At 40.0% G+C, this 19,026-nt stretch overlaps 1 protein-coding gene across 2 annotated transcripts in view; it reads right to left on the bottom strand.

The window, feature by feature from the left end:
- FILIP1 (filamin A interacting protein 1) overlaps positions 1-16,696 on the bottom strand; it is a 216,171-nt gene extending 199,475 nt beyond the window's left edge. For both annotated transcript variants that reach the window (XM_060030338.1, XM_060030336.1), the window contains exon 1: positions 16,656-16,696. The gene's annotated coding sequence lies outside the window, so the exon portion shown is untranslated. The remainder of the gene's footprint in view (positions 1-16,655) is intronic.
- Positions 16,697-19,026: the final 2,330 nt, after the last annotated feature.

The following is a 19,026-nucleotide window of genomic DNA, read 5'->3' as shown; positions in this document are numbered from 1 at the left end:
CCCAGAGATTAGGATCTGGAAGTGAGACCCCTAAATAAAACTAGGACACTTGAACTTAAAAAAAAAGCACAGGCATAGGAAAATAAGAATGTAGCTTAACCATCTTGGCCTGGGCTGGATGAGGAAAAAAGAAAAAATAGCCTATGCTGAGAATTCATTACCATAAACCAGGTTTCAGTAGGTCTGATGACCAAAGGTACACCACTCACATTGTTTGAGAATCCCCAATCCAAGATTTCATCATAAGAAGCCCCAGACTGGTAATCCCACAGACTATCTAACAAAAGCAAATGTCCATCCATACAGGCCACCCCTGGGCCCAGCCACAGCTCCATGTGGCTCATCAGGGAGCCGTGACCAGCTCTGTGACGCTCCACCTTGCACCGCTTCCCATCCTTCCTCTGTCCTCTCTTCAGTTAGTCTCACTGCCCTGGGATGACACCTAGCAAGTAAAGCTTAGTACATAATCCTTGTCTCAGGTCCTGCCTTCTAGGTAACCTGAGCTAAATTAGGGACTCTTGTAAGAGAAGGCCTATTTGAGGTGCTGCCGTTTTAACCTGAGACCTGAAGGGCAAGAAGGCTATGCAAACTGTAGAGAAGAGGAGTAATCCCTGTCCAAAGGCTCTGATGTGGAACAGAGCACAGAACCTTCAGGAAACATAAAGAAGGCAATGGCAGAGCATAGGAGAGAGAAGTTCAGAAAGCTACGTTGAGTCCAGTCATGTAGAACAGAGGTCTCGGGCCTGGATCTGGTTTACAGCTCTGTGTGTGTGTGTGTGTGTGTGTGTGTGTGTGTGTGTGTGTGTGTGTGTGTGTGTTTTCCAGTTTTATTGGGATATAATTGACATACAACATTGTACAAGTTTAAGGTGTACGAAATAGTGATTGGATATTTGTGTATATTGTGAAACAATCACATTAGTCTAGTTAACATCTATCACCTCACATAGTTACAAATTTTTTTCCTTGTGATGAGAACTTTTAAGATCTACTCTCTTCACAACTTTCAAATATACAATACAGTATTATTAACTATAACCACCATGTTGTACATTAAATCCCCAGGAATTATTTATCTTATAACTGGAAGTTTGTACCTTTTGACCCCATTCACCAAATTCCCCCACCCCCTACCTCTGGCAACCACAGATCTGATCTCTGTTTTATGAGTTTGGTTTTTTTAGATTCCTGTATGTGTGTGTTTTTAAATTAGTTGCCAGAAGTTGAAAATAAGGAGATATCACACAATAATTTCTGAATTTTCAAGAAAATTCAAAAGATTTGTCAGCAGTGGGCCTGTATTCTTACATGGCAACAATCAGCTAGATCCACCCCTTGAGACGAGGCCTGTGATCTCAAGTTCACCACTGTCCCAAAGCCAGCCTTTTTCATTCATTTATGTTGCTGATTTGGCCTCCACGGGAGTTTGAATTTATGGGTCCTAACTTAGGGCTTTATAGGTTATGGTTAAAAAAAGAAAAGTTGGATTGTATCCTAAGACAAGGACAGCCCTTAAAGCAGAGGTCCCCAACCACCTTTTCGGCACCAGGGACCGGTTTCATGGAAGACAATTTTTCCACAGGGGTTGAGGTTGGTTCAGGCGGTAATGGGAGCGATGGGAAGCCATGGGAACCGGCAGATGAAGCTTCTCTTGCCTGCCCGCTGCTGACCTCCTGCTGTGCGGCCCGGTTCTTAACACCATGCGGACTGCTACCGGTCTGTGGCCCGGGGGTTGGAAATCCCTTCCTTAAAGTATTTTAAGCAGGGGTATGGTGTGATCTGACTTATATATACTCCATTCACTGTAAAAAAAAAAATAGATTGAGAGAACTGAAAATGGAAAAGAGGATACAGATGAGAAGACTATTGCAGGAATCTGGGTGAAAGATCACAGTGGCTTGAAATAGAGAGGTTGCGATGGAAATGAAGAGAAGTAGATGGATTAAAGGGTGCTTTGGAAGCAGAAAATGTAGTATTTACTGAAAGATTAGATATCGAAGGTGAGAAAGAGAATCAAAAATGACTTGTCCTGTGTTATGAACACCTAAGCCTTCTACGGTCAACAGCTGAAGGGACATCCATTGATAACTCCTGGTACATGGAGCACTGAACACATGCTGGAAGGTGTACAGATAAAAGAAACTTTAAGGCCAGGCTTCCCTGTTGGCGCAGTGGTTGAGAGTCCGCCTGCGGATGCAGGGGACACAGGTTTGTGCCCCAGTCCAGGAAGATCCCACATGCTGCAGAGCGGCTGGGCCCGTGAGCCATGGCCGCTGAGCCTGTGCGTCCGGAGCCTGTGCTCTGCAACGGGAGAGGCCACAGCAGTGAGAGGCCCGCGTACGGCAAAAAAAACCCCAAAAAACAAAAAAACCTCTAAGGCCTTAAGGAGTTTGAATCTTATCAGTTGAGGTAGGATTGATGCAAATGTAGGCACTTAGAAGTTATACAACTTGCGAAATAGATCACTGTGACTACCAGAATACTAATAACAATAGCTGACATTCACTGAGCATGTATTATGTACCCAGTACATACATCTCACTTAGTTCTCAGAAAACCACCGAGAGTTAGGCACTATTATTATCCCTATTTTACACTTGGAAAAATAAAAACATAGTGAAATTAAGTGACTCGAATAAGATCATAAAGCTTGTAATTGGCAGAACTGGGATTTGGACCCAGATAGACTAACTCCACTGGTCATTAGTTTAATCAGTAGTTAGACTGCACTTATATACATTTAGTGGGGTCACAAATTTACTGGCATACTGCAACTCAAGATATGCAAAGGAAATGTAACACCTTTACTTTGACTGAAACTGTTCTGAGCTTCCTCACAAGCCTCTATCCGCTGGTTAGAGGGTAAGGAATTAAACTTTCTTCAAGACTATTTAAAACTTAACTCCATTCAGTAACTGAAACAGTCCCTTTAGGTAATGTTCTGACCTATCTAGGAAAGAAGGGCAGACTTTTAGCCTTCCACCCCATCCGTGTGTACCAGTGCACATGCACGTACACACACATACCTCAGCTCTACAAGGTGTGTTGGGGTATATGGGGGAGGGCTATGGTTTATGTGTGGACAGATAACCATTCAAGTTCTCCAGTCTTACCCCTGATGTCCAGGTCCACCTGGTTTCTGCTTGCCTCGCCGGCATTCATGACTCAACTCCCTTGCTGGAATCATCCTTGATCTGGTCTCGTAGCTGACTTGGTAGCATTCCCTGGCTGATGGATCTCCAGCTCAGCTCTCAGCAGTGCTGTAGAGCTCCCCACATCTATGACATTTCCTACATCTGGCCCAACAGTCCTCCTCCTGCCTCTGCTTCAGAGCCGCTCCCATCTCAGCAGGCACCACGGCTGGGCTGACAATAAAATTGATCAACCAAATTGAGACACTCATGAGAGTGAAATGAAGGTTGATTATAATTACACGGGAACAACTGGGGTAAACTAAGACAGTCTCAAACTGGGACATAGGACAGGCTCACCAGTTCCCAACTTAGCTGATTTGCAGATTCCCCTTCCAGAGTTTCAAGAACTCCTTAGACTTATTTATACAACATGGGGTGGGGGAGGGGTCTTTGGAAAAGCTAAACTTTGAGTGTCCCACTAGCCACATTGCACAGCCAAGTTCAGTCTGATGCGGTTGAGTCCCATGTTAGCCCAAAATGCAATCTCTTTCAGATGATAAATGGAAAGAGCCTCCCACGCATCTATTTAACACAGCTCCTCCTCTTCCAGGAAAGCTCAGGGAGGGATATGGCTCAGATGCCACAGGGGAGAGTTACCTCCTCTGCACTATGGGAAAACTCTGTGACCCAAGTTTTCCAGACTTTCCCTTTGGTAAGTTAAATCAAAGCTAAAGGAGACTGGGAAAAACTCTCAACTCCAAAAAGCCTTGCTCTCAACCCTATTGTCTTACTAAAGAAGTCCAGTGCCAGCCTCTCATAAGCCTCAAGACTCAGCTTTAGAAATAGAAGACTGTGAATGAAAAACAATTTCAGGGAAGAGGTGGAAATAAAATGTATTGGTTTAATACTTGCAAGATAAAATAACTAACATGCAGAAGGTATCCATTCTCAGCCATGTTCTGCCCATAGTGAGAGAAGTACATAATGTCGTTCAAAATTAAGAGGCTTTACATAGACTTAATAAGCCACATAAACATATGCCTTTGGCAGATACCCTGTCAGAACCATTAGATCTTCAGAGGTCAAGGTTCAACTGATTTTAGAACTAAATCCTATTCTAAATAGTCTATGGTTCTGTGATTTTATCTTTGACGAGCCAAAAAATATTTTTTTCTTTTTCTTCTTTTATAAATTTATTTATTTTTTATTTTATTTATTTTTGGCTGCGTTGGGTCTTTGTTGCTGCATGCAGGCTTTCTCTAGTTGCAGCAAGAGGGGGCTACTCTTCGTTTGGGTGTGTGGGTTTCTCATTGCAATGGCTTCTCTTGTTGCAGAGCATGGGCTGTAGGTACGCAGGCTTCGGTAGTTGTGGCACGCAGGCTCAGTAGTTGTGGCTCGAGGGCTCTAGAGCACAGGCTCAGTAGTTGTGGTGCACGGGCTTAGTTGCGGTATGTGGGATCTTCCCTGACCAGGGTTTGAATCTGTGTCCCCTGCTTTGGCAGGCGTATTCTTAACCACTGTGCCACCAGGAGAGTCCCTTTCTTTTTTTTTTTTTAATTGAAATATAGTTGATTTACAATGTTGTGCTAATTTCTGCTGTACAGCAAAGTGACTCAGTTATACACATATACACATTCTTTTTTTATATTCTTTTCCAGTATGGTTTATCCCAGGAGACTGGATATAGTTCCCTGTGCTACACAGACTCACAGTCATAGAGAACAGATTTATGGTTGCCAAGGGGCAGCAGGCAAGGGAGAGGGACGAACTGGAAGTTTGGGGTTGGTAGATGCAAACTATTACATTTAGAATGGATAAACAACAAAAACTATTTTATATCAGGTTTCCACTTAGGGCTTACTCATTTAAGTATCTCATACCTAAATTACAAGTTTTAATGTTTTAGAGTGGCATTAAATGGTTTTCCAAAATTGAGCAGGTTTTATTGAAAGGTCCCCAAAGCTTGTGATGTTTCACATTTTAATGGATTCAATTTTCTGTGTATTCTATTTAGTGCCAGGCAGTGGCAACAATTGCATCTCAGGCATATTGTTACTCTAGTTGAGTTAGGATAACCCTAACTAAAAAAAGTTCTCTCTACCAATGTGCAAGTTTCCAAACATAACCAGAAAAGTATACAAATGCTGAGTAATCAGAGTTACGGAAGGACCAAATAAGAAGAGGCCAGGCGGAGTTTGTCTGGAGAGGTTTTATAATGCCTCTATGATTAATAAACCTAAGGAAAACATCTGAAACTTGTTTGAAATGTTAGGAATGAACTATTGGAGAACAACTGGGCTTCAAAGAGTAGCAAAGTATGTGAGGCCATATCTCATTGGGGGTGGGGGTGGGGGTGGGAGGAATCCTATACCCTCAATAAATTATTTAGAAAGGAGTAGAAGGTTGAGTTGGACAAATTTAGAAGAGTTTCTATTAATTCATCAACTCAAACTACTCCCTCCAAACCCTAAATCCCTGGATTTCCAAAGGAACTTCCTAGGACTTTGTGTTGCACACTGAATATTCCCAGAAATGCGGCTCCATATTGCATATCCGGATCAGATGGGACTTAACAAAAGAAAAGTGCATGGAAATCTGGGTAGTTCTGTAAAATACCTTTAGACGCCGCATATGTATGAAAAAGGGCTTAAGAAATGAAGTAAAGGAGAAGGCATTCAGCTTTATAAACTATAACAACATTAACAACACACACTCATTGAGTATCAACAAGGAGCAAGACTTGTTCCTATGGGCAAACGAAGCAACTGACAAAGGATTAATCTCCAAAATATACAAGCAGCTCGTGCAGCTCAATATCAAAAAAAAACAACCCAATCCAAAAATGGGCAGAAGATCTAAACAGATATTTCTCCAAAGAAGATATACAGATTGCCAACAAACACATGAAAGGATGCTCAACATCACTAATCATTAGAGAAATGCAAATCAAAACTACAATGAGGTATCACCTCACACGGGTCAGAATGGCCAACATCAAAAAAATCTACAAACAATAAATGCTGGAGACTGTGTGGAGAAAAGGGAACCCTCTTGCACTGTTGGTGGGAATGTAAGTTGTTACAGCCACTATGGAGAACAGTATGGAGGTTGCTTAAAAAACTAAAAATAGACCTACCATACGACCCAGCAATCCCACTACTGGGCATATACCCTGAGAAAACCATAATTCAAAAAGAGTCATCTACCACAGTGTTCACTGCAGCACTATTTACAATAGCCAGGACGTGGAAGCAACCTAAGGGTCCATTGACAGATGAGTGGATAAAGAAGATGTGGTACATTTATACAATGGAATATTACTCAGCCATAAAAAGAAATGAAATTGAGTTATTTGTGGTGAGGTGGATGGACCTAGAGTCTGTTATACAGAGTGAAATAAGTCAGAAAAAGAAAAACAAATACCATATGCTAACATATATATATGGAACCTAAAAAAAAAAAAAAGGTTCTGACGAATCTAGGGGCAGGACAGGAATAAAGATGCAGACATAGAGAATGGACTTGAGGACACAGGGAGGGGAAGGGGTAAGCTGGGACGAAGTGAGAGAGTAGCATTGGCATATATACACTACCAAATGTAAAATAGATAGCTAGTGGGAAGCAGCCGCATCACACGGGGGAGATCAGCTCAGTGCTCTGTGACCACCTAGAGGGATGGGATAGGGAGGGTGGGAGGGAGACGCAAGAGGGAGGAGATATGGGGATATATCCATATGTATAGCTGATTCATTTTGTTATACAGCAGAAACTAACACAACATTGTAAAGCAATTATACTCCAATAAAGGTGTTATAAAAAAAAAAAAGGACTTGTTCCTAGGAACAAAAAGTTTTAAGTTTGTCCCTCCCTTCAAGATATTTCATCTAGCTGATGTGATAGATAGCATAACTAGAATGCACACAGTTGTAATTAAATCAACACAACACAGAATTAGGTCAAAGAATCATAAACATTCCTCTTTAATGCGAGCGTGTGAGGAAGAGAAACTTTTTTGGAAAGGGTCTGGTTAATCAGAGATGCAGATAGATAATCATTAGACAAAGAGTACACTGCATACATAACATAAAGATTAGCCAATTCTCAAATATTCATGATTATAAGGATAGAAATTATGCAGGTGATTGAAATATATCTATGAGATCCTCAAGTTTTATACGGTCAAATTTCAAAAATCTCACACTTTCTTACATCATGCATCAATTCCCCTAAACTACAGGGCCTAAGTCATAGTTTCATCAGTCACTTGACTAAAAATTACTCCACAGTCCCAAGGTGGTACTTTGTGCAAGATATTGCTGGGGGGAAAAGAGCCTGGTAACAGTAAGAACAGCAAGGAGGGGGGTCATTCACTGGCCCATGTTTGTGGGGACCGACCTATAACTTAAGAAGCCCCCTCCAGCTGTCCCCTTCCACATCTCATACCAGATAAAGAGTCACAGAAGTCCTTTCCAGCAAGCTAAGACCCCACCCCTTTGACCCCCCAACAGTCCCACCCAGAGGCCAAGGGTCAAGAACCTGCTTTTTCCACGGTGCCCCTAATGCAACCTCCCCTCCCGCCCCCATGCTCCATGTTCCTCCTCTCTCCATCTCCAGTGGAGTGCCAGGCAAGCAGTAGCTGAAGAACCTTGCCACAGGTCACATGCACACCAGAAAGCTGCATGGTGATTGGATGGTGAAAGATGGTTTCCCCCACCCCTGCTCTAGGAATTTATTCAGAACTGATGCTGGGATGTCAGTCGTGCTGATTGCACATCCCTCTGCTCAGATCAATTAGGTAAGCCTCAACTCAAATCAAGACACTGGAAATATACAAATGTGCAAAATTATGGGTGAGAGCAGGAAAAGTTCTAGGTAAGTGTATGGCTAGGTGAAGAAGATGTGGTGAAAAGAAAAGATGCGGTGAAGTCCAAGCCCGTCATTACTATGTGAATAGCTCTGTGACTCAGTTTCAGTGAAAGACGCCACCAGATCGGTTGATAGGCTCCTATCCTGTGCTCTTTCTGTGGCTATTGAGATTTACAAGAAGCTTAGTCAAGCCTAAAATAGATGCTATGCTACTGAGAGGTGGCAAAGAGTGTCGCTTGTGCACAGAAACCCCTTCTCCCTTTTCCCATAGTAACCGACCTGGAGCTGGACGCTGCTCACCCAGCTGGCCGGCGTTCCCAGGCTCCCCTGCCATAGGCACGGCCTCGTGACCAAGCTCCCTTCATGGGAGCAGGGATGTGGATGCTACTTCTGGGGCTGGCTGGGCCTAAGACAATGGGCAAACGCTCCTCCCCTCTCTTTTCCCCTTCCCACTGGCTGGAAGCTAGAAATGGCACTTTCTGCTTTGACCATGTAAACAAAGACATTACCCTCATGTCTCCTCCAGCTCCTACTATGGAGCAGCAAGATAAAAGGAACGTGCTTCCCCGAATGGGAGGCCCGCGAATCTGTCCCACAGAACCCTGGACTAATACATAAGAAGGAAACATCTCCATTCTTCAAACCACTGTGTTTGGGATCTTTTTTTTTTTTCGTACAGCAGCTTAGCCTTAAGCTGACTAATTCAGAAAAGAGAGTATGTTATAAAGGGAAGGGTATAGTATTCAATAACAATATCTTCTAGTAAGAGGTCCGTTTTATTTTTTATTTTCATACCTATCTTTTATTGAAGCCTGGGAAAACATTGTACTAGTGAAGAAGCTGTATCAGTGCCCACCCCACATTCCTGAGGAATTTTCAGTATGCTCTGGTGAGATTCCAACCACTGGCATGGTGTATGCATCCCTCAGGGTTGTTGTTCAGGAGCAGAGTATAGCACTAAGGAATTAATACCCCAGAGAGAAGCCCTCAACCACTGACCTCCCAGAAGTTGGTGTATTAATATCCCAACTCCCTCACCCCTCAGGTGGAAATTTCTAAGGTGTGTGCTTTGCATCATTTTTCCCTACAGAATTAAGCTCTAGGTGTCCTTTGTGGTAGCTGGCTGACCCACGTACTCTTTGCCAGTTGACACCTTGTCATTTGATTCTTCCCCCACTTCCCTACCATATTCTCTGAACTTCCCGAGTAAACTATTTCACTGGAATTCTTGCCTTAGAATTCCTGTTTCTGGGAGAACCCAAATTAAGACAGCCAGCTACTTCATATTCACCGTCTGAGCCAAAACAATTCTCCAACACAGCTATTATTATTAGACAGGATTATGCTATTTTTATGGATGAAGAAATCGAATTTCTGAGAGGGTAAGTAATAGACCAAGGTCAGTGTCAGAACTAAAATTAGAACCCAGGACAATCTCACTCAGAAGTTTTTACACATTCTAATATTGATACTAAACTCCACTAGAAGTGAAAGTTTTCCAATTATCTATCGATATAACATTCAGTAGATGATGATGTTGGCAGTTTTATGATTAGAGAATACATTTCAGGGAAATTAGACAAAATAGACTCTACATTAGCCTATAATATTTGTTTTAAATAAAACACTTCCGATAACATTTTGTTAAACAGATATTTTTAGCCTTATAGAAAAAAAACAGGCAGTTTTAGGTTACTTGCTAACACAAATTTACTTAGCACATTTTTTGGTTAGTCAAATCCTGACTAGAGCTAATTCTGTTGAATAAACCTGCTTCTTAAGAAGGCCTGCATGTATTCTGATAGCAACCTCGGTGTGCTCACTCCCCTATCAAGACTTGCACAGAGAAAAGGAGAGTGGGTGAATACACATTGAGGTGTTATAATTCATAAGGCTTAGGGCTCAGGAATTGTTGTGTTTGAACAAAGAATTCAATCTATCTACTATAGAATTAATAGAACATTGGTTTTAGAATTTCAGAAGTTAGTCAACAAAAAAAATTTAGAGATACCTGATGAGACAAAGTTACCTTTCCTACACTTTTCCTAAGGCAAGTACTCCTAAGACTAAGTCCATATAAAGCAGGCATACACAGAGGACAGTCAAAATCTTAGGAAATAGGGACTTCCCTGGTGGTGCGGTGGGTAAGACTCTGTGCTCCCAATGCAGGGGGCCTGGGTTCAATCCCTGGTCAGGGAATTAGATCTCACATGCATGCCACAACTAAGGGTTTGCATGCTGCAACTAAGACCCAGTGCAACCAAATAAATAAATAAATATTTTTTTCAAAATCTGGGGAGGGAGGATTTGGTTCAAGTTGGCAGAGTAGAAGGATGTGCTCTCACTCCCTCCTGCGAGACCACTGGAATCACAACTAAGTGTTGAACAATCATCGACAGGAACACACTGGAACTCACCAAAAAATATACCCAGCATCCAAAGCCAAAGGAGACACCACACTGAGATGGTAGGAGGGGCAATCACAATAAAATCAAATCCCATAACTGCTGGGTGGGTGACTCACAAATTGGAGAACAATTACACCACAGAAGTCCACCCACTGAAGTGAAGGTTCTGAGCCCCACGTCAGGCTCCTCAACCTGGGGGTCTGGCAATGGGAGGAGGAATTCCTAGAGATTCAGACTTTGAAGGCTAGGGGGATTTGATTGCAGTACTTCGACAGGACTGGGGGAAACAGAGACTCCACTCTTGGAGGGCACACATCGGGACCCAGGGGAAGGAGCAGTGACCCCATAGGAGACTGAACTAGACCTACCTGCTAGTGTTGGAGGGTATCCTGCAGAGGTGGGGGGTGGCTGTGTCTCACCGTGAGGACAAGGACACTGGCAGCAGAAATTCTGGGAAGTACTCCTTGGTGTGAGCCCTCCCAGAGTCCACCATTAGCCCTACCAAAGAGCCCCGATAGGCTCCAGTGTTGGGTCGCCTCAGGCAAAACAACCAACAGGGAGGGAACCCAGCCCCACTCCTCAGCAGACAAGTGGATTAAAGTTTTACTGAGCTCTGCCCATGACAGCAACACCAAGCTCTACCCACCACCAGTCCCTCCCATTGGGAAACTTGCACAAGCCTCTTAGATAGCCTCATCCACCAGAGGGCGGACAGCACAAGCAAGAAGAACTACAATCCTGAAGTCTGTGGAAGGAAAACTACATTCACAGAAAGATAGACAAAATGAAAAGGCAGAGGGCTATGTACCAGATGAAGGAACAGGATAAAACCCCAGAAAAACAACTAAATAAAGTGGAGATAGTAACCTTCCAGAAAAAGAATTCAGAATAATGATAGTGAAGATGATCCAGAACCTCAGAAAAAGAATGGAGGCAAAGATCGAGAAGATGCAAGACATGTTTAACAAAGACCTAGAAGAATTAAAGAACAAACAAACAGAGATGAATAATACAATAACTGAAATGAAAAATACACTACAAGGACTCAATAGCAGAAAAACAGAGGCAAAAGAACGGATAAGTGACCTGGAAGACAGAATGGTGGAATTCACTGCTGTGGAACAGAATAAAGAAAAAAGAATGAAAAGAAATGAAGACAGCTTAAGAGACCTCTGGGACAACATTAAACGCAACAGCATTCGCATTATAGGGGTCCCAGAAGAAGAAGAGAGAGAGAAAGGACTCGAAAAAATATTTGAAGAGATTATAGTCAAAAACTTCCCTAACATGGGAAAAGAAATAGCCACCCAAGTCCAGGAAGCGAGTCCAGAGAGTCCCATACAGGATAAACCCAAGGAGAAACACGCCAAGACACATAGTAATCAATTTGGCAAAAATTAAAGACAAAGAAAAATTATTGAAAGCAGCAAGGGAAAAGCAACAAATAACATACAAGGGAACTCCCATAAGGTTAACAGCTGATTTCTCAACAGAAGCTCTAAAAGCAAGAAAGGAGTGGCATGATATATTTAAAGTGATGAAAGGGAAGAACCTACAACTAAGATTATTCCACCCGGCAAGGATCACATTCAGATTCGAGGGAGAAATCAAAAGCTTTACAGACAAGCAAAAGCTAAGAGAATTCACCATCACCAAAAAGCTCTACAACAAATGCTAAAGGAACTTCTCTAAGTGGGAAACACAAGAGAAGAAAAGGATCTACAAAAACAAACCCAAAACAATTAAGAAAATGGTAATAGGGACATACATATTGATAATTACCTTAAACATGAATGGATTAAATGCTCCAACCAAAAGACACAGGCTTGCTGAACAGATACAAAAACAAGACCCATATATATGCTCTCTACAAGAGACCCAATTTAGACCTAGGGACACACATACAGACTGAAAGTGAAGGGATGGAAAAAGATATTCCATGCAAATGGAAATCAAAAGAAAGCTGGAATAACAACACTCATATCAGATAAAATAGACTTTGAAATAAAGACTGTTACAAGAGACAAGGAAGGACAATACATAATGATCAAGGGATCAATCCAAGAAGATATAACAATTATAAATATATATGCACCCAACATAGGAGCACCTGAATACATAAGGCAAATGCTAACAGCTCTAAAAGAGGAAATCAACAGTAACACAATAATACTGGGGGACTTTAACACCTCACTTACACTAATGGACAGATCATATAGACAGAAAATTAATAAGGAAACACAAGCTTTAAATGACACAATACAACACATAGATTTAATTGGTATTTATAGGACATTCCATCCAAAACCAGCAGATTACACTTTTTTCTCAAGTGCACATGGAACACTCTCCAGGAAAGATCACATCATGGGTAACAAATCAAGCCTCAGTAAATTTAAGAAAATTGAAATCATATCAAGCATCTTTTCCTACCACAACGCTATGAGATTAGAAATAAATTACAGGGAAAAAGCTGTAAAAAACACAAACACATGGAGGCTAAACAATACGTTACTAGATAACCAAGAGATCACTGAAGAAATCAAAGAGGAAATCAAAAAATACCTAAAGACAAATGACAATGAGCACACGATGATCCAAAACATATGGGATGCAACAAAAGAAGTTGTAAGAGGGAAGTTTATAGCAATACAATCCTACCTCAAGAAACAAGAAAAATCTCAAATGAACAATCTAACCTTACGCCTAGAGGAACTAGAGAAAGAAGAACAAACAAAACCCAAAGTTAGTAGAAGGAAAGAAATCATAAATATCAGAGCAGAAATAAATGAAATACAAACAAAAAAAACAATAGCAAAGATCAATAGAAGTAAAAGCTGGTTCTTTGAGAAGATAAACAAAATTGATAAACCATTAGCCAGACACATCAAGAAAAAGAGGGAGAGGACTCAAATCAATATAATTAGACATGAAAAAGGAGAAGTTACAGCAGACACCACAGAAATACAAAGCATCCTAAGAGACTACTACAAGCAACTCTATGCCAATAAAATGGACAACCTGGAAGAAATGGACAAATTCGTAGAAAGGTATAACCTTCCAAGACTGAACCAGGAAGAAATAGAAAATATGAACAGACCAGTCACAAGTAATGAAATTGAAACTGTGATTAAAAATCTTCCAACAAACAGAAGTCCAGGACCAGATGGCTTCACAGGTGAATTCTGTCAAACATTTAGAGAAGAGCTAACAACCATCCTTCTCAAACTCTTCCAAAAATTGCAGACGAAGGAACACTCCCAAACTCATTCTATGAGGCCACCAGCACCCTGATGCCAAAACCAGACAAAGATACTACAAAAAAAGAAAATTACAGACCAATATCACTGATGAATATAGATGCAAAAATCCTCAACAAAATACTAGCAAACAGAATCCAACCACACATTAAAAGGATCATTCACCATGATCAAGTGGGGTTTATCCCAGGAATGCAAAGATTCTTCAATATACGCAAATCAATCAATGTGATACACCATGTTAAGAAACTGAAGAAGAAAAACCATATGATCATCTCAATAGATGCAGGAAAAGCTTTTGACAAAATTCAACACCCATTTATGATAAAAACTCTCCAGAAAGTAGCCATAGAGGGAACTTAACTCAACATGATAAAGGCCATATATGACCCACAGTCAACATCATTCTCAATGGTGAAAAACTGTAACCATTTCCTCTAAGATCAGCAAGAAGACAAGGTTGCCCACTCTCACCACTATTATTCAACACAGTTTTGGAAGTTTTAGCCACGGCAATCAGAGAAGAAAAAGAAATAAAAGGAATACAAATTGGAAAAGAAGAAGTAAAACTGTCACTCTTTGCAGATGACATGATACTATACATAGAGAATCCTAAAGATGCCACCAGAAAACAACTAGAGCTAATCAATTAATTTGGTAAAGTAGCAGGATACAAAATTAATGCACAGAAATCTCTTGCATCCCTATACAGTAGTGATGAAAAATCTGAAAGAGAAATTAAGGAAATACTCCCATTTACCATTGCAACAAAAAGAATAAAATACCTAGGAATAAACCTACCTAAGGAGACAAAAGACCTGTATGCAGAAAAGTGTAAGACACTGATGAAAGAAATTAAAGATGATACAAACAGATGGAGAGATATACCATGTTCTTGGATTGGAAGAATCAATACTGTGAAAATGACTATACTACCCAAAGCAATCTACAGATTCAATGCAATCCCTATCAAATTACCAATGGCATTATTTTCAGAACTAGAACAAAAAATTCTTAAAATTTGTATGGAGGCACAAAGACCCTGGTTAGCCAAAGCGGTATTGAGGGAAAAAAACAGAGCTGGAGGAATCAGGCTCCCTGACTTCAGACTATACTACAAATCTACAGTAATGAAGACAATATGGTACTGGCACAAAAACAGAAATATAGACAATGGAACAGGATAGAAAGCCCAGAGATAAACCCACACACCTATGGTCAACTAATCTATGACAAAGGAGGCAAGGATATACAGTGGAGAAAAGACAGTCTGTTCAATAAGTGGTGCTGGGAAAACTGGACAGCTACATGTAAAAGAATGAAATTAGAACACTCCCTAACACCATACACAAAAATAAACTCCAAATGGATTAAAGACCTAAGTATAAGGCCAGGCACTATCAAACTCTTAGAGGAAAACATAGGAAGAACATTCTTTGACATAAATCACAGCAAGATCTTTTTTGACCCATCTCCTAGAGTAATGGAAATAAAAACAAAAATAAACAAACGGGACCTAATGAAACTTAAAAGCTTTTGCACAGCAAAGGAAAGTACAAACAAGACGAAAAGACAACCCTCCGAATGGGAGAAAATGTTTGCAAACAAATCAACGGACAAAGGATTAATCTCCAAAATATATAAACAGTTCATTCAGCTCAATATTAAAAAAACAAACAACCCAATCCAAAAATGGGCAGAAGACCTAAATAGACATTTCTCCAAAGAAGACATACAGATGTCCAAGAAGCACATGAAAACCTGCTCAATATCACTAATTATTAGAGAAATGCAAATCAAAACTACAATGAGGTATCACCTCACACCAGTTAGAATGGGCATCATCAGAAAATCTACAAACAACAAATGCTGGAGAAGGTGTGGAGAAAAGGGAACCCTCTTGCACTGTTGGTGGGGATGTACATTGATACAGCCACTATGGAGAACAGTATGGATGTTCCTTAAAAAACTAAAAATAGAATTACCATATGACCCAGGAATCCCACTACTGGGCATATACCCAGAGAGAACCATAATTCAGAAAGACACATGCACCCCAATGTTTATTGCAGCACTATTTACAATAGCCAGGTTATGGAAAAACCTAAATGCCCATTGACAGATGAATGGATAAAGAAGATGTGGTACATATATACAATGGAATATTACTCAGCCATAGAAAGAAATGAAATTGTGTCACTTATAGAGCCGTGGATGGATCTACAAAGTGTCATACAGAGTGAAGTAAGTCAGAAAGAGAAAAACAAATATCGTATATTAACGCATATATGTGGAACCTAGAAAAATGTTACAGATGAACCGCTTTGCAGGGCAGAAATAGAGACACAGATGTAGAGAACAAACATATGGACACCAAGGGGGAAAGTGGCAGGGTGGGTGGTGGTGGTGGGATGAATTGGGAGATTGGGATTGACATATATACACTAATATGTATAAAATGGATAACAAATAAGAACCTGCTGTATAAAAAAATAAATAAAATAAAATTCAAAACTTCAAAAAAAAAAGCAAATAGCAACTGAAAAAAAAATCTGAGGAAATAACAGTTACTTTAGATTTCTATTTGCAATTTAATCTGTGCATTCTTTTGGATTTTAAGTTAACAGTGTGCTAGGAAAAACCCTGCAAAATTGTCATACACAGGCAATACACCGGGTTAATATAATATTGAAATAGCGTGGAAGTATTATCAATACAAGATCTTAGAGAAAAAAAAGCTGTCCGTTTACTCTTAACCGCCACTAGATATAATCTAAACATTGCATTCCTAAAAAGATATGCAATATCACTTACATTCATCTATGCAATTGCATGCCTCTCCTAGTCTTAGCTGAACTCTGCGGCATGTTCTTAAGCTTTAGTTATTTGAGGTAAACGAACTCTGTGGTCACGCCTGCTTCAGCTGAAGCTAATGTCAATATGGCCAGGCATGGAGGAGAATACTAAAACCTAAAAACACTGATTACCTTCAGAAAATGTAACGAGTCCGCTCCTACGCTTACTGATGTCAGATTTTTATAGGGAACATTACGTCACATGAAGTCTGAAAAAGAAGGGAAGCCAGAATAAACAGAGCTGTGCATCAGAAAGTCTCATGCCTCACGGCAGACATAGTTTAGCCAATGTAGTCTTACTCGTATAACTTTCATCCAGACTGTGGTAATAAAACATAACTATGCACATTGGAACACACTTATCTAACTTGTAAATGTGTACAAAATTTTATATACACATGTAAATAAAAAAACTTTGCCTGTCTCCAGATATGTACATGCTTTCCCTTTGTGCAATGACTCACATATGAGATTTTATAGTTTAATTAAATAATAAAATATACTCTCTATAAATATATTTCATCTTAAAAATAGTTCTGCCTATTTTTTCTGCCCATTTTTTAAAATTAGTATTTATTCAACATCCTACAGCATACCCTCATTTTAAGCTCTCAAGACTTAAATATTATTTCACTGAGGATGTTGTACTGCCTGACTGAGCTTTGAAACAAAGCTACATATCAAGAGCTCCAGTAATGGGATAGCAGTATTGCGGTTATGTGGTTGGTGTCTTTCTTTTAAGTTTTCACTTATTGGTGATACAAACAAGTGTTCACAGGAGAAATGATATGACCTCTTGGGTTTGCTTTAAAATGCTTCAGATACTTGGAAAAATAAAGGTCGAAGGGTATAGATGAAACAATAATGCAGAATGTTAGTAATTATTGAAGTTGGAAGATGAATATAAACGGGCTCATTATATTAGTCTCTCTTCTTTCGTATATTTTTTAAAATTTCCATAATAAAATTATAAAACAAAAAGATATTATTAACTGAGTACAAATCATGCAGTCTCTAAAAGAGAAAGGAACAGTAACAATGAGATACACTAATTTATACCAATCAGGATGATATAATTTTAATTTTATGCTTTTTCTGTGATGGTATTAATTTAGCATAGGTCTAAAAGGTTATAATTACATATAGAAACTCCAAATTTTTCTTCAAAATGTTCAAATGCTTTATAAATAAATACTTTGTTAAAGTATTTACAAAAAGTTAACTTTGAGAATAATAATATGATCTTTTTATAAAAGTAAGACAGTCTCATGTTCATCATTTTCCATACTTGTGGAGGGAGCTTGCAAAGTTGGACACCCTCTGAGGTGAAGAGGTCTCTCCAGAGAAATGTCAGGTAGAGGTACATCGTGACAGCTCAGGAACCCTACTGCAGTTCCCTTTTGCACAGAAGTTCTGGACATTTTTCTGACAGAAGACTGTTAGGCACTATTTATTGACATATATTTTCAAGTATATGGTCAATAATATATAAGTACTCAATCATTTCCCTTTTTGTTTTCCAGTATGCGAGAGAAACGAAACTATATTTATGGCAGATAAGTAATAAAACTTTATCTTGGTTTAGATGGATTTTAATAATGGGGTCTGCGGTCCATATTAGACTTTATCTACATATGAGAGAGAAAGCTCTTAAAAGTAAACACATTTGTTTTTCAACAAAATTAGTTGTTTCGCCATCATACACACTAACCTGAACTCAGACGCTGACGGGTAGTGCTTGACTGCCACCTGGTGGCCACCCTCCTACTTACAGCGTGATTTTCCCTGACCCTCTGGCGTGAGGCAGCCCTGGCACCAGCCTGACACTCCAAATGCCAAATTAAAATAAGACATTCTTTGCCAGACAGATAGATCATTCGACCGAAAAGTAGACTCCCGAACCTCGTAACACAGTAATATCTATATTTTGAAATATATAAACGGCTCTGTTCTATTTTGGTCAAATACGCTCTAATACAAAAATTGAAAGGCAAAAAAATTAGTAGTTATTTGCTCTTTTTTAATAATCTATCATGTTTTAACATCTTAATTTAGTCACATGAGTCACCAAGGGATTAGGAGATTTGGAATCAGAAAACCAGGTATCACATGTTTAGTGTGACCTTTGAGCAAGTAAAGAAAATTATCCTTGTTTTGATTAGAAAAAGATAATTTTGAAATATTCACTTCTTTTTCTCCATAATTTCTTGTCTCCCCACTCCTCTGTCAGTAAGAAAGTTGGTAAGAAAACAAAAAAGAAAAAAGTCAATATTCAGTGCAGTTTGGTTTGTTTAATGACTTACAAAATGGGTCGTCAGGGGAGCAGCCATAAAGTTTACACCATATGGGTCCGTTGGGAAAACAGTAGAACCAACTCCTTACTCTGCCCAGGAGAGGGAGTGTGAGGTCACCAAGGACCCTAAGGGAGGTGGGCAAGAGCCTGGGGACGAGGGGCTCTGGAGAAGCCTGGCTCGTGCTCAGGAGACCACACGGGGAGGAGGAA

This window comes from Delphinus delphis, chromosome 14 (genome assembly GCF_949987515.2).
Source record: "Delphinus delphis chromosome 14, mDelDel1.2, whole genome shotgun sequence".
Lineage (NCBI taxonomy): Eukaryota > Metazoa > Chordata > Mammalia > Artiodactyla > Delphinidae > Delphinus > Delphinus delphis.
Note: the sequence above shows the minus strand (reverse complement) of the source record. Positions and strands in the feature narration are given on the sequence as shown.